At 37.0% G+C, this 26,070-nt stretch overlaps 1 long non-coding RNA gene across 7 annotated transcripts in view; it reads left to right on the forward strand.

Annotated features, from left to right (window-relative positions):
• The first annotated feature begins 297 nt into the window (after window positions 1-297).
• LOC118551210 (uncharacterized) overlaps window positions 298-26,070 on the forward strand; it is a 77,655-nt gene continuing 51,882 nt past the window's right edge. For 5 of the 7 annotated variants that reach the window (XR_013446462.1, XR_013446458.1, XR_013446461.1 and 2 more), the window contains exons 1-3: window positions 298-454; window positions 3,948-4,029; window positions 13,403-13,477. This is a non-coding gene — a long non-coding RNA (uncharacterized LOC118551210). Of the gene's footprint in view, window positions 455-3,947; window positions 4,030-13,402; window positions 13,482-26,070 lie in introns of all 7 variants that reach the window. The other 2 variants (XR_013446459.1, XR_013446463.1) reach the window with 1 other exon arrangement.

Below are 26,070 nucleotides of genomic sequence, written 5' to 3' on the forward strand. Positions count from 1 at the left end.
GGTTTAATTCTGAACCCCATGAAACTCCCAACCTTGGTAAAGTGACCTGGACTATGGACAGAACTTATTTTCCCCCTCCTTTGGAGTTAAGCCAGTCGCTCACAGAATTTCTTCCCAGTAATGCATCACATCCTTATACTCACGGTATTTCCACAGTCATATTCAGATTTTACGATTCACTCACTGTGGTCTAGGACAGTGTTGCTCAAATTTTTAAGTCTATTTCCTCTTTTTGATAAAGTTAAACATTCCAGCCTTTCTAACGAGCAGTCTTCTACCCTCTCTGACCCTAGAGATTGTGAAAAGAGCCATCACTAACCCTCTCACTGGAAATCGCTGACTTGTATTATATGTAGTACACCTGGGCTCTTTTGCACCTGGGCTCATCTCTTGATGTCTTATAGTGGCAATGGTGAGAAGAGACAGAAGGAAAACCTAAAGGACAAAAAAAGAGGTAAGTGAGATAACCTTTTTTCTCCAAAGCCTACAGAAGGGATGACTTAACCTACTGATCCTACCTCTAAGCATCCCCACAATGAGGACCTGCCCAAGTAGAAGACAGCACTGCTCTCTTTGCCCACCTGTTACAGGGAAATAAGCAATTCAAAAGAGAATACATTTGAAGCAGGATCCAAAAATAAAAGATGTAAAGAGAAAGCAGGCTACGTAGAAATAAGCACATTTAATGCTGAGAGTTAACATCTGAAAACTGCATACCTTGGTTCCTTGGCATCAAGCAGTGTCCCTGACCCACATGATAACTGGTTCTCCTTGGTGTGGGAAAAGACTGGAGCAAGAGAGCTGTGAGATTAACAGTGGGAAAAGTACAGGTACTACAAAACAGTGTTCTGTTTCCTGTTGAATTTTAAAATGCTAAGCCTTTAAATGGTTAAAAAAACCTAGTTATAAACACGTATTGCTTTATTGCTTACATCTTTCCTTGGGGCACATTCTGTTCTTCATTTCCCTTACTTGTTCTCTGGTCTGCAGTTTTGAACAGCAATTCGCTGCAGAGATCCCTGGGTTAAGTAGTGAGGGAAATCATTCCAGCTTAAGCATGTTAAGTTTGGATGAGGGCACAGAATTTTCAAAGAAATTGAAACTTACAATTGTGCTTAATTGGCTTTAACCCTTCAACATATTGTGCAGAAGTACACTGGGTAATAATATATACTGTTGCTCTGTGCAGATGTTAAAACGTAAAATCCTTTAAATGCAAACAGCACTTGTCATTCCATCTACTATTCAAATTGTCAGAGATGTATCAGCCAACCCTAACTACCCTCTGCAGGCAATCTGGAGCCAGCCTGCTGTTTAATAACCAGCATTTAACAAGAAATAACATGTAGATGTGGTGTGTGGTTTCAAACATGGTGTTAAGCGTCATTAAAACTCAGTCTCCTAAGAGTCTTATTAAAGGAGTCCTTTCCTCACCATAATAAAACATTTCTCTGTGACTGTTTCCATCTAGCTGCTAACAATACAAACAAAATGCCTCTTAATTTAGCATCCCACTAGAGGGCCATTGTGATTGTAGAACTGGAAAGGCAGGGAGGAAAAAACAACCCTAAACTACCTTACCCAAATCCCACCTAATCAGTGAAACGGAAGCACTAGGAACCTTTGATTTTAGGATTTACTTTTACATTTTTTTTTCCCTCTCTCTTCCCTTATGGTCTATGCGTGGTTATTATTTGGAGCTGTGCCTTTGTTCAGGACTCTGAGGAAAGATTGCTGATGACTTAGAAATGGGCCCTGCATCATGGGGTCAGCAATCTGCCGTTGTTGGATGGGCTGATACAGTTCTCAAGACAATGCATACATGAAACTTTTCCCGTGAGAACTCATGTGCTCTTGATGCTACTATTTATTTGAAAAGAGAGTGAAATTTGCTCACCCTACAATTAGTCTGAAGTCCTCCCATCTTGTTATTACAAGAGAAAATACATGTGTAATTGTGTCAATGAATACAGATAATAATTTGAATCTTCTATGGCAGAAACAGGGAAGAATCCAATTCTCTTTCAGATATTCGTTCTTTGAAAATGTCTATGCCAGTTTTCTCTGTACAACTATCCTCACTGTTTCATAGACAGTTACAGAGCTAACAAAATTGACAAATCACAATAATATTTTGATAGAGGATGCTAACAAATTAGATTTAGGAAGATTTCATTCTAATATTTTTATTTACTGAAAAGATCTTCTAACTTGCAGTATTTAAAGTGACTCAGTGGAAACAGAGGATTGTAAGTGGCCCGCTGACTGAAATTGACCTTTGCTTTCTTTTGAAATAACCACCAAGAAAAGAGAAATTATTTTACCTCCTTTTTAGTTCATCTTACCTATGAGATTCAGATAAGTTGCCAAGCATGATGATTTTATTTTCACTCATGCTGTTCATCCAAATGCCGGAAGAAGAAATTTCCCTGAAACATAGAATAACTCTCCTAGGTTTGTAACAGTTCATGGTATTTGCCACTTAAATATATTGAAGTCCAAGAATACAGTATTTAAGATTCGACAAAACATATTAATCACACTTTTTAGTTGAGGGAGGATGATTTATCTTTAAGATATATTTGAATAGTTTAGAAATAGTTGATACTCTTCACAAACATCAAAGTTGTTTCCAGTTGGGATATGTACTTGGTTTTCTATGCTGTTTTAGTAATATGAAACTTAAAGAGTATTTTTAATATAAGGTGTTAGGCCAGACAAACTAATAAGATTGCTATTACTGTAAATTTTCTCTAGAAACATTTAGATTGAACCATATGAAGTTGCCATTTCATAGTTCAAAAATTGTCAACAATTGGCAATTTCATATGACTCAACTGTCTCCTTCTGAGATTAAACTGAGTTGCAAATTCATTTTAATAACAGTTTCTCTTAATATAAAGATCAAAGTTCAAACAGCCTTTTCTCATGAAAGAATGATTCCAACACATATGTATCTCTGTAACATATTCTCCCTAAAAACTCAGGAGATGACCCATAAAAGCTCTTTTGGTGTGCCAAGCATCTCTTTAAACAGTCCAATTTGAAAATACATGCTGCTGATGAAGACTGAGAGATGGGAGATTGAATTACTTACTTGCAAGGGTGACAAGTCAAGAGTGTGTCCAATGTCCATTAGAGGAGAATGTTTTATTCTCATTCTCTCTCTTATCTCCAAGATAGGTAGCACTGTGAATTCACTACCTTTTCACTACATTAAAATTCACTCAGGGCCAAATAAAATCTGCCAGGTGATTCCCAGGGGGCCCTCTGAGGGCAGAGCCATTAGAGAAGTACACGATATAATTAGAATGTAGACTGTGAAATCCATTCACACCAGTATAATATAAGATGTTATGTATACCCAACTGTGATTTTCTTTTGAAATCTCTCCATATTGTGTTCCTATGTGGCATTTTCCTTGTATACCACTTCCTCTTCTCAGGTACTACATATTTCAGCAATTTAGAGAAAGTATACAATATTCCACCTCAGTAGAGAATATGTCATTTAAAGGTAGCCCATCTAAAGTTAGAAAGGTCTTATGGAATTCACAAACTTAAAATAAATTAGGTCATTATGTTTTAACTCTTATAAATAAAACTTCACATAGAAATTATGATAATTTTCCAAAAAATGGAGCTCACAATATAATTTGCTATGAGATTAGATATTGATGTGCAATTAAAAAAAAAGATATCCATGCTAAAATGTGAGTTTCCATTCATTTAAAACCAGTTTTTTGAATGCTTACTCACAGCCTATACTAGGCGTTATAGATCCAAAAATGCAAAGATACAGACTTTGCCTTCAAATTATTTATTGCATAGTGGGTGGACTGAAAAGCATACATAGGCACCAACAAGGAGAAGTGCGAAGGTCAGTGGGACCACAAAAGAAACCCCTTTGTTTAACCAGAAAATGTTTTTTCTTGCCGACGCTTAAAGATTGGGAAGATGTCCTCCAGGCAGAAGAGGCAACATGGATAACAGACATAATTCCAGGCCTGAAGGAGCTTGGAATGTTTGGGTAAGTACTGAGGTCTAGATCATATAGGGCAGTACATGCTGTACAAGGAATATAAATTTCACCTTTCATGGAAATGGAGGCAATTGAAGAATTGTGAGTAGGTGAGGGATACGGCTAATTTAATTGTGTGGTTGATCTCTCTGATGGCAGTATCGATAGGTAGATTGAACAGGTGTGAGTCCGAGGAGTGAGGTGTGATTCCGATAGCCTGGTAGAGGTCTGACAGATGCCCATACCAGTGCATCTGAAGTCTGATGAAAGTAAGAGGATGGATAAAATAAATATTTAGGGAATAGAGTTGATTGGACTTAATGATCAATTGAATATGAAAAACAGAGAGAATAGAAACAGGATTTAGGATGATGTCTGACGTGAGCCTCATGTTTGTTTCAACTATCATCTATATCCTGAAGACCATCTATTTCCCCAGCCTATCATTCTAAGTTCTTTATTTTAGTTTCTAATACTGACTTTAAAACTGTGACCAATTGCTCTTTTCCTCCCATAGATGTTCCCCTTTTATTGTGCCATACCTCCAACACATGGTACCATTATTTATTTACCTCTTAGCTCAAGCCATAAATCTGCGTGTCAGGCTTATATCTCATTCCTCTTCACTGTTCACATCCACTGAATTACCTACCGCCATGATTTTTCCTTATAAATATTTTCTCAGATCTCTCCACTACTCTTATTCCCACTACCATAAATTCCCCCCACCACTTTCTGCCTTGAGTCTAAGCTACTGCATTCTTTCCCTTTTTCTGCTGAAATATCTTTTTGTTTTCCCAACTCCTGCTCTCCAATTCACACTGAAGCCAAATGACCTTTCAGGAACATAACTGGGCATTTTTGAAATCTAATCAACTTTGTTCTCTGCCATCATCTCAAACCAAATCTCACAGCATTTACTACCTCCTGTATACATACAACTTCTATGACTCAGTTTTACTGGCCTTTCTTTCTTGATTCAGCAGTTACGTATGTTTTTGAGTAACTTTTACTCATGTTTCTCAAGTCTGCATAGGTATAACTTCCTCCAGATTAGTGTAACCCTAGTAATGGGTTTACATAATGCTCTGAATCACTTTGTTGTATCACTGAATAAATATTCTTTTTTTTTCTTTTTAAAGATTTTATTTATTCTTGACAGAGAGAGAGAGTATAAGCAGGGGAAGCAGCAGGCAGAGGGAGAGGGAGAAGCAGGCTCCCTGCTGAGCAGGGAGCCTGATGTGGGGCTCGATCCCAGGACCTGGGATCATGACCCGAGCCGAAGGCAGATGCTTAACCATCTGAGCCACCCAGGTGCCCCTGAATAGATATTCTTAGTAAGGAATAATGCAATGCTGTGAAATTGGAGTATGTTTCAGACTTGGATTGGTCATAAGTCAAGGGATAAAGTTGAATGGAGGGAAGGACAATTAACATTTAAGAGGTAAAGGATCTGTGGGGTTAGTTTGTTACATGAGTCAGATGCAAGGAAACTAAAGGCCTTCGAGAAATCCGCAGTACTGGAGTGGTGAACAGTTTGGTAAACTGGGTATCAAAGTCAGTAATGAATGTGTGGGAGTTCAAAAGAGAGTGGAATAGGTTGATTGTAAGAACATTAAAGAAGGAATAATTTTTGGGGAACAGTGTGATGCGATGATCTGGAAATGGCAGTGGGCTTACTAGTAGAAAGAAGGTATGGTTATTGGCTTTCTGGAATTTATTTAATGTGGAAAAGAGGGTTCACATTAAGATAGGAAAATAAACCAGGGAGTTAGATGTATGGACTAATGGGGGAAGAGAGTGATAGGAAAGGTATGAGGGGTGGTTATGTTTAGTGAATGGCAATGGATAACAGTAGAAAAAAACAGAGTTTTTTATTTCAAAGTCTGTGAACAGAATTGAGATTAAAATTATTCTGATGAAAAAAACTGATGCAACCTCCATGTGGTTGGGGGAAGTATGACTTATATCTTGCTGTTGAATTTCAATCGCACGGGGAGGATGAAAGTTAAACAGGTCTCTGTGTCTAACAAGCAGGGAGTAGGACAGATGGTGTTAAATATCACTTGAAGCGGGAGTCCACCAGCTCTAGCCTGTGGGCTGATTCTGGCCCTGTGGCTGTTTTTGTATGCATTTTGAGCTAAGAATGCTTTTACATTTTTATACGGTTGAAAAATATCAGAAGAGTAACATTTATATCGACTGCTTTGTAATATGCTATGCACTGTTCTAAATATTTGCATTAGTTGGCTCATTTAACAACAAATCTATAGAGTAGGTACTATAATTTTTAGATAAGGAAATCGAAACTTTGAGAGGTTAGATAAGTAGTCTAAGATAATACAGCCTATGAGTAGTCTAGCTGTAATTGAAACTGAGTCTTAACACAGAACCTGTGTTTTCATCTGCTTCCCCACTTGAAAAGTTACCCAATACCATGAGGGCAGTCTGGAAGTGCAAACAAGAGAGATGCAGGTAACACATTTGGTGTTAGTCCCAGGGTGAAGTTTCAGAGAGGCAAGGAAAGGCTTAGGAGAATAAGACCATGTTTCTACCATGATGATAGAGAATTAACTTTGAATCCCAATTAATCAAAATGTTTCCCCTTCCTAAAAAAGAATTCCATTCTTCTCATTAAATGAGTTCTATTACAAAATTTTTACTCAGTTATTGTTGTTATTAGTAGTATATTTTGAATTTAATCAATTGAAAATCTGTGGAAATTTTCTCTCATAAGTACCTTGATAGTATCCTTGATTTGGTCTCTTGGCTCACAAAGCCTAATATTTTTACTGTCTGTCCCTTTACAGAAAAGCATAACAACTTTTGACTTAGAGTCATAATCTGTAAGTTACTCAAGCCCAACTGAAAAGTAGGATAAACCTGGAGTATATAAGACCATGTCTGATAAGACCAATTGAATGTTTTTTCATTACATCATGTTTAGACTTCTCTTACCAGTCTTTCATTTGTTTTTCTATCACTCCTAGTTTCTCCCTAACTAGGGGGACCAAACCAGAACATCTCCCAGTGCAGGGAGTTTGCTTTCTCCATTTGGGATTTTGCCGATGGGAAGTACATCTGTTCTTGCTGTGTGACGTTTCTTTGTTAGCTCGTTCCTCCCCCACAGCCAGTATCAGTTGTCCCCTGTGCATATAGTCACTTCATTTCTGCCAAATTTTACCAGATGTTAGTTGTGTTATTGAGAAAGGAAGATGGACAAAATCCAAAATCCCAGATCAGCTATTTCCTGCCAATGCTTACCTTTATTCCTAGGGGATACATATATACAACAAATTCCCTGTATAAAGCATCTCACATTGACAATTTCAGTGTCAATCAAATTTTATCCCAGTGTGTACATTCTGTTACATTTGCATATAAGAAGACCTAACATAATATATGTCTTGCTTCCAAAACAAGGATTATATTATTCTTAGTTAGGTTTTCAATTTTCTGCATAGCTATATCTCTAAGAGAAAATGGACTCGATATTCCTGATATAAATGGCACACACCATCAGATTTAGACCATTAATTCCTAGTCCAAAAAGTCAGAACACCAAGGAAAGAAAGTTGTGTAGAGCCCATCCTTTGTAAGGACAAGTCAAGGGAACGTAGCCAGCTAGAGGCAAACTCCCTGGAGAGAACCAGGGGAATGACTTTCCTGAAATAGCTCCCTTTCCTTCCCCAAATCACTCCCCAGAGATCACCATTGACTGATCCCATAGCCAGAGGGGACCAGGTGAAAAGCAGGGTAGAAAAGAGTGGGGAGTAAATTTGGAGAGACTAATAGAAGATATTCTTCATTACTTCCTTTTCCTTATGCAGTCAATAAATACTCAACCGTGTTTTGTGCCTGTAATTACACTAGACCTGGATATTCTGCAGTAAATGAAGCTCATTCATGGTCTAATCCAAGGGTTATTCTGGTAGGTAATGTAGTGTTATAGAATGAAAAAGTTAGATCAAAGAGTGCAAGTACCAAAGGGTACAAAAGATATGTAGATTAAACAAACAGTTAAGAATCACAAATGAAGCATTGTTCTCTTTTGTTTTTATTTTCACAACAGATGGTTGAATGAACAACTCCAATAAACTCAGAATACTGATTTAATAATGGAATATTATCAGTATAGCTCATTTAGAATATGTAATTAGATTTCATCCTTGATTATATGTGCAAATACCTCCTAAGAAAATAACAGCTGAATTTTGGTTCAGTAGCCATTTTAAAACTTTGAACCTCATGCTTTCTAAATTTTTGTGTAGTGTGATAGTCAAGGAAAGCAGTCTGTATTTATAAGTTGAAAATTTTTTAGTCTTAAATTGTTTCTAGGAAAATAAATAATATTGCCATTGGAGTAAAGGAAAGTTGCTATGGAAAACCTATTACACTGAGGTATAACCCAAGAGAAATCAATAATCATCCATTTTTGGTGTATAGTAAAATTAATGTAAAAAATTGATATCCCGAATACTACCATTCAAACTGCCATATCAATAACAATAACAATAATAATAATAATACCCTATAAAAATATAAAGAGTCTGCTCAGAGAAAAAAATCTTTTGCTGCTCTTACAGTAGGCTCCAAATTCTTAAAAGATTTAAATCTAAACTCATTTCAGTTTGCCATTTGTTTCCAAGATGATTCTGTAGACTAGAGAGCAATTATTAATATAATGGATATTTACCTCCTTGTTGTAAGGACTTTTTTGTGTCCCTAAGGTCTTTCTGTAATGAGATCAAACAAGAGACCTTCATTTATTGTTTGTGGTCAACTAAAATTCCCATAATTTTTTCCATTAATTTATTTGAAGCTAAATCTCTCTCGGGTATATTTTTTAAAAATTCTTAAATGCAGGTACATTGCATATCAGTATAACCGTATTACATTGATTTTGTTTTGTCTTGAGCCGGTTATTCTCGTTTATAATATACTTTATTCACATTAATTCTACCATCTGGCATTGTAACTGTTCTTCCTCTTTGTGTTTGGATCACAATTTTGATGACGATAGACTCAGTTCAGAAACATGTGGTGTTATCAATAGAGGCATTCCTACGGGCTGACAGAGATTAATTCAGCTGCATCAGTTCTGAATTTATCTAACTGCATGGTTTTGAACCTTCTTTATTTTTTAAATTCTTTTCAATGCATATTCTTAAATATGACTGTATGAAAGAAAGTGGGTCAGGGGATGGGAATAGAAAATGAAAAAGCCATGATCTCTACCTCACAGGCTAGCTCTACCTCACAGAAATCATGAGGCCTAGAAGGTTCAATAGGAAGAGTACATGGATGGTTTAGAGGTCCAAGGTATATGGCTAACTTTTCTTGGTGAATACTTTGCATCAGGAATTGCTAAAAATGCTATAAATGTTAGCTCATTTAATCTTCACAGTATTACGAAACACTTTGAGGTGAGTTTCAAGGTCACATATTTAGACTCTGCTTTTGAGTCTGTATTTGAGCACTGGTAGTCTCTCATCAGAGCCTATGTTCTTTGGGACCAAATTTGAATACCCATAAATACAACATTAAGAGTGATTCACTTATTCTTGCTAGCAATAAGGAAGTATCAAAAGGTGATTTATGACGAAAAATAACAATGCAGTTATTTTTTAAGAAAAATGATTCTAGAGTCAGTTTGAAGACTGGAATGGATAGGTCCATGGAAGGAGACTGGAAAAATGGAATATTTGACTTCTGTATTGACAGGAGAAGGGTCTGAGCTAAAGCAAAGCTTAGTCACTCTCATCACTTCCACCTCCATACCCTTCACCCTGCTTATGAACTGGGTCACAGGAAATCCTAAAAAAGCATTCTCTCTATTCACCTCTTACCCCAGGGAATCTCCTCCATTTGCTATCCACTAAAGCCTCTTTCCTGCACTGTTTTTGCAGATCTGCTATTTTTGATTCCATGCTTGCTTATGAAAAATTGCACTGTTTCTTGATGTCTTCAACTTTACTTTCCTAAAATCCAAATTTGATTTTCTAAAATCATAGCTCATTCTTTCCCACTTTTGCAACAGCTTTATTTCCTGGAAATCCTAATCTGAGTTTGAGTGTGGCCAGGACACTTGAAACGGAGTGGTAGGAGTGTTTCAACAAGAAAGTTGATCCTTTTATTCAAAGATCTCACTGGGCCCCAGAGTAGGTTTTGAAGCATCTCTCTTTCCCTGCCCAGCTCCGGTAAGTCTTAAGGGCTGATGGGTTTTGCCGCTATAACACATGTTGGAGGATCTAGGTCAATACTACCTGGGCTTAACTGGGACTAGTGTAGTCCTCTATTATGCCTCTTATAAACATCTCCTATAAATTTCTCATGAGGTTTACTTCTGTGGCAAATTTGCAGCCTGTCATGGAGAGGGAGTAGTTAAAAATGTATTGACTGTTCTACTTGTACACATTTAGACATATGATACTGAAAGTATCAGCATGTATGTTGTGACTAAAGGCCTCATCCTGGCTAGCAGCCATCACACAGAGAGCACAACAGATTAATTCATTGTCATTTTTTAAATTATAAGCATTCTTAATATGAATTATTTGTTTAATTAACACCTTCTGCCTTAAAGAGAGGTATTAGCATATGGAAGCATCTGTTGAGTCTGGCCTCCTGATGTGAAATGCAAGATTTCTGAAACTTAAACATGTGCACAGATATATGAGCACACATTCAAAGGCTGTAATTCGCATTTCTCATGTAACCAAATGGTTTTGTGGATAAAAATGTAAAAAGAATCACAATTCATGGTAAGATAAGCCTTCACTCTGCATAAGTGTTGTTGTTAGCTCCAGTATATAACAACCAATTATTCTGGTCACTATAATAATAATACAGTTTGTTAGACAGTTGTATTAGCCCAAGGAATTAGCATTAATTTGAGAAAGCTTTATGAAAGAAGTGACTTTGTGAAAGTAGATAAGAAAATTTAATGGAGAAGTGGAAGGGTAATCTTCTGTACCTAAGTAGAGAGTCAGAATTTGATCTATTTGTTTCAGAATTTGTGATGCCCCTTCTAAGGTGCATGTAGGAAAAAAATCAGTTATGGTATAGAAACTATGTAAATACAAAGGAATATCTGAGGGAAGCGAGGGTGCAATCAACTTAGTGTCCATGATTAGGAGATTCAGTTTAGTTTGAAAGGTAAATTGAAGTCAATGTAAGAGCCAAAATGAATGAATTGATTGTGGTATATAAATCAATAGTGGAAGAAGTTGACTACAGTCCACCAGTTTTAGCTATAGTTCAATAATAGAGCATTTAGGAGGGAAACCAAATATATGATGGCAGGAATAAAAAGAGAAATGCATAGACACAAGAAATATCTGAGGGAAAATAGGTTGAAATAAATGAGTATTGTTTCAATCCTTTGAAACTGAACACTTTAATGGTATTAATAATGGAAGAGTTTTTAGGGAAGTAAAGAGGTTTTACAATTTAGAGTGAGGAAATAATTTCTGTATAGAAATATTGGGTTCTATATATTGGTGGGCAAGTAGAAAAATTTTAAAGGGTCAAAAATAAAGAAAATACTGTCATCTCCATTAGTAGAAATGTTCAGAAAATCTGGATATTAATGACTGGCCAGCAGATGGACTAGATGATGCAAATTTCATTTTCCTTCTGTGTGACTTTTCCAGTTTTATTGTTAACATTGTCTTCTTTCAAGTGTTTCTGGTATGTGTGTGTATATGTGCATGTGTGCACACACATGCACATATACGCTATTCCTGTCGTCTGGCCGCTCTTTTTCTGTTTTCTGGTACTGAGCATCAGCATTGGAAAACAGGAAACAGCAGGTTGAGCGCTAAATAAAATGTGTAAAAATAGAAGTAACAGACTCAACGATACAGTGAGATCTATAAGACTAGAGAATTAAGAAAAAAGGCAGTTGTTTTCTTCCAATATTTGCCTAAAAAACAGATGTAATGGAGGAAGATATAATAATTTGCCTTATAAATAAGATAAAAAAATAGCCACCAATCTTAGAGAAAATTTTAGGGCCCAGTAACCACCCGATGACACCTTGCCTCCACTCAAAACTCTTCAATGGGATAATGAGAGCTAGGGCTGAAAGAAACAAGGAGGTTCAGACTTTGGGGATGGGAGCATTCTCAGATGAATCATGACAATCTTAAAGGGCAAGTAGAAGTGGAGGTTGAAAATGAAAAAATGACTTAAAGATTTCAGATGCTTACAAAATCATGTATTTGAAATGTCTATAGGTGAAAATATTATTTAAAAGAAAGGGCAATCTTGCTACTCAGGTTTTAGCATAAATACAATTTATTTCATATGCAAGACTAAAGGAAAACATAGTGAGAATTTTTAAAAGTAAAAGGGATAAAGAGAAACTCAGTACCTGAAAATCTTGAAATTTCATAGTCTGTAAAAATATATTGTGAATTCCAGAGAACCATTTTAACCCTAATTAGAACAGAATAGAAATATTAACTCTAGAGAATGGAGTTGTGCTTTTTCACTGAAAACCTCAAATAAGAGGTAATTATCCAAGTTCATTATTTTTCTTTGTTTTAATGCTGTTTCCTTTATCTTAATTCCATATCAAGCAATGTAATTCATTACAATTTAGAAAACTCATTTTCCTTTGTTTTCCACTCTGGACATTTTGTGATAATTATTCCTCCTTCAGAGAACCCTCTATCCTCTTATTCAGAGCCTCTTCAGCTTCTTATTGGATTTTTTTTTTTACATTGACTTGCGTTTCCTTTAACACGTTTTTATTTTCACTTTGATATTTTTTATTTGATTAGTAATAACCCTATGAAATGATTTCCTAAATGAAAGTTGGACAGTCTCTGGGTGAGTCAGTTTCCAGATGACTTATGAGAACTATAGGTCCTGTTTTATGTTCACCATTATTTTTACATCTGCCCATTATTTCCCCAACATAGGCCCTTCCCTTCTTGGAAACTTTCCTGTGATCCGTTTCTAGGTCTCATTTCAAACCTTTTCTCCCCCCTTACTTCTCTGCACTCCATTTGCTTTTAGAGAAATCTTTCTCCTTTCTAGTCTCCTTCAGAGGAACTCTCACATTTCATTTCTTCTCAAACTCAATTGTCGTCTTGTTCTTTCATGATTGTCTTGAAGGTTCATCAAACCCAGATCTGAATCATTAGCAATTGAAAATGACTGACTTTCTTTGAGAGTTTCAAAATTAAACTTCAGGAAGAGAGGAAAGCATTCCCATTTTATTCCCTTAGTACGACTGTGAAAATAAAACAGCAAACTTTCAATATTAGAGCAATTCAAACATCCTAATCCTGCCATACAGTCAATAAAAAATATTTATTAAGTCATAAACTGATGTAACTGAAGGCTTATCTTTTGTCTCTTTCTATGACAGAGGGTGGAAAACCTTTCTTGCAGCTTGATGTGAGCCTGTGCCCAAATGGAGGAAACCCAGCTGGTGGTGACGGTGGTAGGTAAGGGGTTCCTGGGATGTCTTTTTCTTTCTTGGTAAAATGATGGATTGAGACTGAACATGGATGTGATGTGTGATGCAGCATTCTCTCTGTGACCATGAGGCAACAAGCATGCAGATGGAGAGCTATACATTGAGGATGGTGAAGCAAAACATGAAGTTCCTGGGTCACGGATGGCATCACAGAGCGGTTGGAAGGCCACTAACAACTGCCTACCTTTTTACGTTTATTTTAGTGTGATAGGAATTTCTTTGATCTCTTATTTGTCTAGTTTCCTGTTACTTGGAATCACAACTAATCCTAACACACTTCAAAGCTTCATCCTTGTGAGTACATGCCATGGAATCAAAGCCAAATGTGTTCTTTATAGAGGAGCCCCCTTGTCTAATCTGTGTCCCTGATTCTCAGTTTCCCTTGGGGAGAAAAGCTTGCTTTCCTTCAGCTGTGTCTCTGGTTCAGACACAAATCGACAGCGTCAGTAAGAGGAGAAGGTATTGAACATTGGCAGGCTACTATCTTTTCCTCCACTCTCCACTTGAATAAAACCATTTTCTGCCTATTGCTAAAATCAATCATGCAAATTGGCTTCTTTTGTCTCAATTACTGGTTCAGGGGAAATGTTCAGACACATCTGAATCCCTGCTTATCCAAGTTGGGATGTCCAGTCTTTTTTTTTTTTTTTTTTTTGGTAATATTTATCCAATTTATTTAATTAAATGTATGTGGAGTCCTGGTATGTTATTCAGCAAATCTAAAGTAGTGACATAAACAAGTCTACCTCTTTTGCTAGCAGACATTGAACTAATCATAGATTTCTGTCTATATTTCTGATAACTCAGTTCTTTTCTCAGAATTTGTTTTTCTTCTAGTCATCAATCCTAGATCTTTAACTTACCATCATAGGACTTATAATTTCTTTTCTTTCCACCATTAACTGTTTTACACTCTTAGTATTCAGAATGTTGGCAGAAACATATTTTTTGGCAGATTACCATAGCTCTCTTGTTTTATTTCCTTTTCCACATTATCTATTTTGTATAGTCTCCCCAAGTTTTTCTTTTCATTCAAACATATTGACCACTTTGACAGGAACCTCATCTTGAAAATATTCCTTCCTAGTATTATAAGAGCACATAGAAACTGTGCCAGACACAATATATATTACAAATATTATAATTTTATTTCAAGTTATCTCAGACATTATGGCTGAAATTATTAAAATTATTATCAATATACAAAGTGTGGCATCTCTCTCGATGATCAGATAGGGGTCCCCAAATGTGGGGCGAGGATCGCGTGGAAGCCCGTGGAAAAGATTCATCCAAGGCAGAAGAAAAGAGACAGAAATTTATTGAATACTGCAAGGGAGTGGTGGGCTGAACAGCAAAGGAGAGACTGCAATGAGGCAGTGGGTGGGGGCTGTTTTTAAAGGGGGAAGATAAGAAGGTAGGGCGAGGTATGGCATTTTCCCTTTTTTGGTAACTGTGCCTGGTTGGAAGTAGCCCATTTGTTAGTTAGGGCCTGTGGATATTTTGAGGTGGGTGGCCTCATGGGCCTGTCTGTATTCAGCCAGGGGGCTACTGTGGGCCTTGACCAAGTTTCCATTGCTCAAGCCTATTGTCTAAAAGCAAGGTTTCACATATTTTTAGAATATTTAAATGTCCAATTCATACATAACTCACTTTTATGTCTTTATTTATTTATTTAAAAAGATTTTATTTTTAAGTAATCTCTACATCCAACATGGGGCTCGAACTCACAGCCCCAATTCCAAGAATCACGTGTTCTACTGACTGAGCCAGCCAGGTGCCCCTCATTTTTTTTATGTCTTTAAAATTTTATCCCATGTTGGTTTAACAAGGAAAATTTATGTATCACTAGGACATAATTAAATTCCTGCCTTTATAGTTACTATATGCAAAGGTAAAAACTTTGAACTTCATTTATAAAATATTGAAATTATTCAATAATTTTGAAACAATTCAAACTATTTCAATTGGATATTTTTTTAAAACCTAGTGTTTTTTGTAGTCATAGAATACACTGTAACAGGTGTAACCACTGGAAGGCTTGAGCTGCTGTGTGTGGTAGTGGAGGGAACATTGATTGGCTTTACAACCTGGCAAACCTGGACTTAGACATCTCCGCCACACTGATTTGGTTACCTCGTGCGCATCACTTTCCTTTTCTGAAGCTCAGTGGTCTTAATTATAGATGGTAATAATAATAGCTATTTAGTGCTGTGATGTTTTTGTCTCTTTTAAAATTAAACATATAAACTAACAAGCCCTTTTTTCTGACAATACCCTTTTTCTCTAACAATTAAAGATTTAATTCCTTCATGGAATCTTTTTGAATTAACTAGATTTCTTCTTCAAATCAACCATCCTCCAGTTCAGAAAAATTTAAAAATTTGGTCCTCGTGCTACTGTTCTGTATTTGAATTTATGACAAATTATATTTTCCTCTCTCTTTGTCACCTATGGCTTCAGCTGTTTGAGATACAGCAAACGCATTGACCATTCTGTTGACTAACTGCCTAAGATAGAATGTTTGCTATTTCCTATCATTTTCATATAGTTTATTCATGCTTGATTTGTGGTTTTTACAGAGTTAAAAATAAATAACCATTATTTCTCTTCTTTAAAAACATTTTTGAATTATTCTTACAGACATTTGGTGGAATCTCTAGAACTTACCATCACCTGTTAGTTTAACCATATTTGTAAAAGTAGTTAAGTACCTGTTAGGTTTGCCTGGTGTCATATCACAAGTGGGCTTATATGTTAGGTATAGTGGGCCCTTTGGCAATAAGATCCACTGGGCAGGAAGGAAAACTGGGCCCAGGAAAGATGATGCAGCAACAGCTCTGTGGCCTGCCTCACAGTCCCTTGGCCAGCCCCGATTTTAGCTGTAACTATGGTAGATGGTTTTCTATAAGTTCAGATTCACCTAACACTGACCCATGTAAAGCTGGTCAGGTGTCTTTCCATTTTTGACTTGGAGAATTCCTTGGCACTACAAGAACCTAACTAATCTACTCTGCCATCTTTTAAGTGAACAATTCTGGATGGCAATATTTTTATGCTTCTTAGAAGGTTTCAGAAAGTCAAGCCAACCTGTCTCTTGGTAGTAATCTCAACACACAACCTTATCTAGGGTTTTCTTTCTTCCACGTCAAGTCTACCTCTTCCTTTTCTCCTGCTTCATAAGATCATCTATCAAATAAACCTGTACCCAACCCCTTATCTCCGACTCTACTTCCAGGGAAATCCTATATAAAACAGGTGTGTTCTGTGAGAGGCTGCCCCTTGTGGTTATTCACACGGTCCCATGGACAATCGCTGAAAAGCACAATAAGCCTACATATGACTAAAGACAAATATGGTATAAAGAGGACATCTAATTTTGTAGTGAGGTTCAGGCAGGTAGACTAGAGGGTGACACTATAGTGGGACATAGTGGGATCCCAGCTGACAATAGAAAACAAATTTTTTTGTAAGAGTAAGCTGTGGTGCAGCCAAACGAGCCAATGGGAGCCAGCACAGGTGTCCTGGCCCACACTGGAAGACTGAATTTGCTGGATAGAAAGCCTGGGTCAGAAACTCAAGAGCCTATGTTACACTGGTTCAACATGTCAAGGCAAAGTGAGAAATGTTGCAATTCAGAAGCTACAAATGAGTCCCAGCCTCATTCATAGAAAATGAGATATGGTGTTTGTGCAATAAGATGCCCAGGTTGCCTTTTGTTCTTGTTTTCCAAGTGAAAGGTATTTGTCAGTTCATCTTTCTATCTGAGGAAAGTAGGAGCTAATGAAAAAACATCAGTACTTTTCTACTTCTTATTTATGTTAATGTAGTGGAGGTACTTGGAGGTTAAAGAGAGAAAAGAAGGAGAGGGGATCTCTCCCCAACTCCCTCTGCCCTTGGAACATCTATCTGAGTCATTGTCATGGAACCCCTTATGTTCTGGATTAATAAGTTTTTGTAGAACCCTTGTCTTATGTAGCTTTATATTTTCTGTAGTGTCTGCTTGGTAAAAAGTTTCAAAACTTAATTACTTCTACAGTGAACAGTCTATTAATAAGGTAAAATGCATAATTCATAGAGGATGCTTATATTTCCCAGATTTCTGAAGCAGTCAGAGAAGAGCAAAGCAGGAAGGTGGACCTTTAAGGTCTAGATGCAACATCCAACCAGCAACTAGGTAAACACCATGGAGACGGCTTAACCTTTTTGTTGTTGTTCTAGAAAAAAGAATTTGTCATGTGACACATATTGGGTTATTATGTTAAACTCCATGTGAAAATTTTGCCATAGTTGCTGACTGGGGTTTTGTGAGTCAATAAGATCTGTGTTCAAATTTCAGCTCATCACTTGATGACCATGTAACTTCGGGTAAGTCACCTCATCTCACTGTTTCCCTTCCTGCTAAATGAGTGGTGGGTTTGAAATAATCTCCAAAGCCCCTTCAATTTCCAGCAATTTTATTTTAATTCAAAACAGCCCAAATGTTCATAAAATATTCTGGAATTGACAGTACATGAGTAATCAGATTCTTAAGTGAACAAAATGAGTCATTTTTGGATATTTATACTAAACATTTAACGATCATTTTATTCCTCTCAAAATACATATTTATTTTTAGTTTAAGCATTGAGGTGTAGATTTAAGTGTTGTTGGCATGAACATTCTGACCCTTTTTACAAAAGAATGATACTCTTGGGAGATTAAAAATTCTAAGATGCAAAAAAGCCTGGGGAATGTAAACTATATTTTAGTGTACCAACTGATTTTGCAATTGTCAAATGCATTTATATTCACATTCACAATAGATTTCATTAGAGATTCTTAGCATATTTTTACCACATGATTAAAACCTTTATAGTGTTTGAAGACATCTCTCCTAAAGGAACAAATGCAATAGAAACAGATGCAGAAATCAAATAAGATAATATATGTGAAAAAATTTTTAATTATAAAGTATATACATACAAAGGAGTATTATAATTAGGTATGATATAGTGACTGCAATTGTGTAAACTGTTTCTAGATGATTTTCAAAAGTCAAATGACCAATTTGATGTCGTATTCTTATTTTTATTCTTATTCCATATTCCAGTACTCTAAAGTTAGAATTCCATCACAGCTGCTGGTTTTACTAACATGTTGACCTGGGCTAAGGAATAGCAGAACTGACCAATTTTTGTGGTGTAAGCTTTTGTGGATTTTCTAGGGCACTTCTTGGTGAAGTGTTAGTCCTGTGTGTAGGATAATGAAATACCTGCACCAGCAAGAGTGTAATGGATAGAAGTAGAAATTGAACTTGTACTCTAAGGATAATGGGATGGGAATTTGGAAGAATTACACTGGGGGACAAAGGGGATAACCATGTCAAATTATAGTCATTTAGTTGGTTCAGACTAGCCAATGGCAGTGACCAAGTCCTCTGAAGGAAAGGTCCTCTTCAGCAATATCAGGACAGAGGGCACTTGAGTCAGGTGGGAACCTGTAATCCATAGATTTATTAGTTTGCCCATAAGGCCTGTAAACTGCCCATAGCAGCGTCCTATTCTCTCTAGGCGAATGTGTAAAGGACCTTGTAAGTTCTCCTCAGTCACTCCCAGATACCTCTTCTGTGAAGATCAAGTCTTGAGAATGCCAAGAAGAAAAGTCAGCATCTTGGTATCGAATAGGTTTTAGAATCTTCTTTTGTGGTGAAGAAAAACATGAGGAAAGTATGACTAATTTTTTCTCATGATGAGTAAATAAGTTAATTTCAAAGCTCAGCGAATCAATGAATCTATCAGTCTAATAAAGTTGAGTCCTAAAAATGTGCATAAATTATAGAGGAAAAATAAAAGGCATAAAGTATAAAATGAAATTAGAATAAAGAATATGTTTTGTGAGATAAACTATTTTATTTACAGAGTTGTTATTTGGATATCTCTTCTGGTTAGTTGTATAGGAAAATGTGTTACTTTATCTCTCAAAGAATCAAACTATTTGTTCTCAACCTTTCTGGCCCATCATTCCAGACTTAGCTGAAGCTTTTTTGGAATGCAACAGCAGCCTTTACACTGTCTGCATGGCTGAGGGGTTAGGATCTTGGGGTGTTGAAAGATAACATTACTTGGTAATCTGTATTATTTTGTCTGCAATTCTGGTGGTATAGCTATGTGTCCCAGGGCAGCCTGTTCCCAATGCACGGAGAGTGGAATTAGATTCACTGAGGCAATAGAAAAATCAGCTTTAGAATATAGATTCCCCACAGTTACACTCAATGCTTGGGTTACTAAGCCATGTTTCTTCTGAGGTGATTCAGAATCTGTCCTATTGTCCTGTACGTATTTCAGACACCTGCCAACTAAGCCTATAAAAGTGGTTTATGTGGACATAACTTTCTATTCTCTGAACTTTCACTTTTTTTAAAATCAGATGATTTTTAATAATGTAATAAACTCCTGGTGAATATAAACTTAACAATCCCCTATAAATACAAATCTCATGACAAAGAAAGGAAAGATAGGCCATGTACATGATTTTCATTGGGACCATTGTCTGATTTCCTTTGGCCATTGAATATTTTTTATGTGCCTTCATTGGTAGTCAGTGGTCATCTTTATGTTGATATAAGAGGCTTTTATTAGAGAAATTATTAATAGAATGTTTATCTTAAGTCTGGACTTAATATTCAGAATCTTTTTCAAATAAACACATTCAAAATGGAAATGATTGTTATCTCTGTTCTCAGTAACACACAACTTGACAATTTCTAGAGGACTAAATGCTACTTAGAGGCACTCTGTTTTCCACTGGTCAATGCCATTGACTTTAGCAAATATCTGAAAGCAGAGATTTCAGTTCATTGCAGTTTTTTTCCAATTTTCCCACAAAGTTCTCCTTCTTTATTTCATTAAAACCAATTAGGCATATTGCACTGGCAGAGATTAATACTGCTAAATGTCAATGATGTGTCTGCTTTGAAAAACTATTGAGCTGAAGAGTAAATAGCAATACAATACAAATGCCCTGACATCTTCCTTGCAGGAAGCAAAGAGCTGTAGGTTGGCAGGAAGAGTAAAGAAGGGGATAATAATGGTTGATCACTAAATTGATTTCAGTAGTTCACATTCCCAGAAAATGAGCTGAATGTACACACAGAAAACAAAGCAAACCAAAAAGGAAAGATGGACAGTCATCTCTGGTGGGTACGGTCTTTGACATAAGTGGACACCTTTGGCAGTGTTCTCAAGAATGTGCTGAAAATGAAATAGTGATCTTTCCTCTTCTTTACCACTCACAGTGTCATTAATTAGCAGTATTCTTGAAAAGTCTTGTTGTCCTCCAGGCATGTGGACTATGTTGTTCATCTCTGAAATCTAGTTTCTATAAGAAATTTCTCAGTATGCAGCAAAACACCAGATACAACAGAAATGCTTTTCTTAGTTGAAAACCAAGGTGACTGGCTGGATCAGTGACCAGCAAATGATGGCCAGGGGACCTAATCTGGCCCACTGCCTGGTTTTGTAAGGACCTTGTGCCAAGAATGATTTTTTTCTACATGTTTTAATGGCTGGGGAGAAAAATCAAAAGTAGAATAATATTCTGAAATATATGAAATTTAAATTTTTATATTGATAACTCATGTGTCTGTAAAGAAAGCTTTATTGAAATGCAGCCGAACCCATTTATTTCTGTAGTGTCCCCAGCTGCTTTTTGCACTATAGCCACGATGGCGGAGTTGAGTAAATGCCTCACATACCATGTGGACCCAACTAAGACCAGGTGTAATTTCTCAAATTCCAAACTTTCTTTGCTGGATCTATGATGGACTCCAGAGTTTGTCTTGTTGCCTATCTAGACAGGAGAAAAATGGTCAAACTCCTTGAAAGAGCATTACCACACTGTTCTTAATAGCACAGGCTCTGAAGACTGATACCTGGGCTTACATAGTGGTTTTTTTCCCCTCCTTTAAAAAATAAATCTAAAAAAAAATTATTTCCTGGTTTGTATACATTGTTTCAGCCATTTCTTTTGTTTGCTTCCTCTAGATGGCTCCCTGCTCAGGCTCCACGGTGCAGATCTAAGCATTTCCAATGGGGTGATAGCAGTTCTCAGCCTCACATACTCATACCAACTTAATCAGAGAAGGGGTCTTATATTCCCAGCTAAACTTAAGAGTTAGAATATTACCATCATTCTCTCTGAACCAAAAAAATACGATGGGGTGATTGATGTGCACCACTCATAGCCCTCTCCTGGAAATTGGCATTGAGGTAAACTCTCCAAAATACACACGGGGGAGACGAATACCTAAGGAAAGTTTGAGATGCTGTTGCAAGGCAGAGGTAGAATAGCCACAGGGTAGCAAATAGTGGTTCACATCAAGATCAGAGAGCCTCTCAGATAATGAACACGTGCAGAGCACAGCCTACATCCACACCTCAACCCAGCTCTGTGGCCCCCACCCATCCCCAAGCATACAGTGTTTCTTATTAGGTGATAAAAACTCTTTCCTGTGGGACACCTGGGTGGCTCAGTCGGTTAAGTGTCTGCCTTCAGCTCAGGTCATGATCCCAGGGTCCTCAGATCGAGTCCCACATCGAGCTCCTTGCTCAATGGGGAGACTGCTTCTCCCTCTGCCTGCCACTCCCCCTGCTTGTGCTCTCTCTCTCTCTCTCCCTCTCTGACAAATAAATAAAATCTTTAAAAAAAAGCCCTCTTTCCTGATAAAATATGACTAAAAAGAAAGCCAAATTGCCTGTACTAGGCAGGATGTGAAGAAAAAGAAAAGGGGACCAGCAAAGTAAAGAAGTCACTGAGAATTCTGTTATGAATATCAAGGATCAATTCTATTATCTTCTATTATTCCTCTAGTCTAGGATATGTAGACAACTTTCCGGCAAAAAAAACAAAACAAAACACACACACAACAAACAAAACAAAACAAAACAAAAAACCACACAGGACAAATAGCTCCAGCCCACTTTTCTCTAGAGAGCATTTGCCTTTCTAAAATTTTTGAACAGGGTTAAAACCCCAGTGGACCTTTGTCCAAATAGAATGTTTATACTAACTCTTTGATTTTGTGCTTGCTGATTTTATTTTATTTTTAGGTGGTATAACAAAATGTCTCTTAAATCTGTTTTGTTCCATCTAACTGCTGTATCAGGTGATGTCCAAACTTTATACAACAGTTTCTCAATTTACACCCATGAATCCATCTCCCCAAGATACCCTTCAGAATGCTGCAAAATTAGTTTTACAAAAATTTCAAATGTACGTCCAGAAATTAAATACAAAAATCCTTAGTTTGGTTACTAAAATCAGTTCACTCTGTTCTTCCAGGTTCCTTTTTAAGGCCAAGTATCACACACTCTAAATTTCACCAACACTTAGTCACTATTTCCTCAACTTGCCTTGCACGTTTATGCCTCCACAAGTCTTATCATGTCATTTCCTTAGTTTGAAATGCTCCTTTTCTTCCCCCACTTCCATCTGTCTTTTTTGACTAGTCAACTGGTGATGTACTTGAGGTGTTTTTGCTTGAAATCTCTTGGTGAGAAGTCCTTTCTGCCTGGGAGTTCACTTTGTGCCTCTGGTACAGATGGCATGTGCTACACGTGGCCCGAGAATGGTGTTGGGGCCAGCCTCCCCACTAGACTGCAAGCTAGATAACTGGAGAGCAGAATGGTTGGAAGCACAGACTTGGGAATCAGAGACTGATGTTCCACAATCTAACTTTGACGCTAACTAGTTATATGACCTAAGGTAAATCAACTTAAACTTTCAGTTTTCCTGTCTGTGCAAGGGCAGAGCACAATGGCTTCTGGGATGGCTCATATAATTTGCAATCACCCTCTTTTATATTCCTCTTATCAGTTCACAGATCATAAATTTAGCACCATGCATACCAAACCCCTTAAAATTCTATAGGCCAATTTTTGGAGGAGGGGAGGGGAGAACACAATGACCAAAAAAAGAAAGAGTTAATCTTCTAACTGAATGTGATTAGCATGGCTGTAATATTGCCGACCTCTTTATCAGGAATTGGCATTGATGGACACTGTTTTGCCTGGCTTGGCTTCTTCTTAGGTGGGGAGTTGTGCAGGTTGTCAGGTAACTATATTATTTATCAAAATCCAGACACATCTGAGAGTGAAAGGGATGCTATTGATAATTACGCCGATAATAATAGGCTTAAGCAACATAGGACCAGAAGAACCTTCCTGTACATGCTGAGACATTAAGTTTGATTTCTCAGCATCTGAAAAATAACATATCCTGTAGCAGGCCACTCTCTGATTAGGAACCCAGCCTTTTTTGTGCTCCTTCCAACTTTTGTACCAAACCAGGGTCACCACCTTCAGAGCAAGGCAGCTACTTCACTCAAGGCTCTTACATCAGATTGGAGGAATTGGGAGAGGCATAACTCTTCACAGATTTATTTCCCCTAAAGACCAAATGAGAGAGTATGAAGTATGATTTCTGTTTAATCTGATTTAGAAGTATGACTTTACTAATACAAATTAAAACTTTTCATTGTCCCATATCCTACTGTGGAGAATAGATGTCTCCAGCTTGTGTCTCTTAACACTTCTTATCTAAACCCAAAATTGATCACTATCACAGTTATTTCCTTTTAATAGGGTGAAAACAACAAGAATCTATACGTAAATCCTTAATACACAGGCATATATGTATGTATTATATTATTTTCCAATATCAAATTTAGAATACCTTAAGCAGGATTTAAATAGTCCTTAAAAATGGAGATAACAACCCCAATTTCACAAGGAGGAGATTGAGATTCTAAAATTCAATAGACATGTGTGATTAAAGACGAAACTATGTAAATATGTGGTTTAGTAATGATTCTTATCTTTTCCAACGAATATGCTGCTGATTACTTTCAGTACAATGGAGGAATAGAAAGTTTGAATGTTGGAGATTTCCAAGTATTGCTCCTGGACATTCTTTGCTCCAACAAGTAAACTCTCTCCTTAGGTAATACCTTCCAGTTTTGTGACTTAAACACCATCTATAAATGTTCATTTGTAGGCCATACCTCAAATAACTAAATACTTTCTTGCCATCTCCACATGTATATATAATACACATTTTCTAACTTAATTATGTCCAAAATAAGCTCTTGTTTTCCCAGGACCTCACAGCCCTTTCCTATCCTATGTTCAAATCCCAGTAAAGGTCTCTACTCTCCAACCATAGCTTATGCCAAATCCTAGGAATTAATCTTAGTTTGACCTCTTCTTTCATCCTTAAAAAGTGTAAGTCAGTCAGAGAAAGACAAATACCATATGGGTTCACTTTTATGTGGAATTTAAGAAACAAAACAAATGACGGGCAGGGGGGTGGGGGCAGGGGAGGGGTGGCAAACCAGAAAACAGACTCTTTTTTTTTATTTTTTATTTTTTTTTTAATTTTCTTTTTGTAGTTTTTAATTTTATTATATTATGTTAGTCACCATACAATACATCATTAGTTTTTGATGTAGTGATCCACGATCCATTGTTTTCGGATAACACCCAGTGCTCCATGCAGTACGTGCCCTCCTTAATACCCATCACCGGGCTAACCAATCCCCCCTCCCCCCTCCCCTCTAGAATCCTGTTTGTTTCTCAGGTCCATAATCTCTCATGGTTCATCTCTCCCTCCAATTCCCCCCCCCTTCATTTTTCCCTTCCTTCTCCTAATGTCCTCCATGTTATTCCTTATGTTCCACAAATAAGTGAAACCATATGATAATTGACTTTCTCTGCTTGACTTATTTCGCTTAGCATAATCTCCTCCAGTCCCATCCACGTTGATGTAAAAGTTGGGTATTCATCCTTTCTGATGGCTGAGTAATATTCCATTGTATATATGGACCACATCTTCTTTATCCATTCATCTGTTGAAGGGCATCTTGGCTCTGTCCACAGTTTGGCTATTGTGGACATTGCTGCTATGAACATTGGGTGCATATGGCCCTTCTTTTCACTATATCTGTGTCTTTGGGGTAAATACCCAGGAGTGCAATTGCTGGGTCATAAGGTAGCTCTATTTTTAAATTTTTGAGGAACCTCCACACTGTTTTCCAAAGTGGCTGTACCAACTTGCATTCCCACCAACAGTGTAAGAGGGTTCCCCTTTCTCCACAACCTCTCCAGCATTTGTTGTTTCTTTCCCTGTTCATTTTGGCCATTCTAACTGGTGTAAGGTGGTATCTCAGTGTGGTTTTGATTTGGATTTCCCTGATGGCTAATGATGATGAACATTTTTTCATGTGTCTGTTAGCCATTTGTATGTCTTCTTCAGAGAAGTGTCTGTTCATATCTTCTGCCCACTTTTTGACTTGATTATTTGTTTTTTGGGTGTTGAGTTTGAGAAGTTCTTTATAGATTTTGGATACCAGCCCTTTATCTGTAGTGTCATTTGCAAATATCTTCTCCCATTCTGTGGGTTGCCTCTTTGTTTTGTTGACTGTTTCCTTTGCTGTGCAGAAGCTTTTTATCTTGATGAAGTCCCAAAAGTTCATTTTTGCTTTTGTTTCACTAGCCTTTGGAGATGTATCTTGAAAGAAGTTG

This window comes from Halichoerus grypus, chromosome 3 (assembly GCF_964656455.1).
Source record: "Halichoerus grypus chromosome 3, mHalGry1.hap1.1, whole genome shotgun sequence".
In the NCBI taxonomy this organism is placed as follows: Eukaryota; Metazoa; Chordata; class Mammalia; order Carnivora; family Phocidae; genus Halichoerus; species Halichoerus grypus.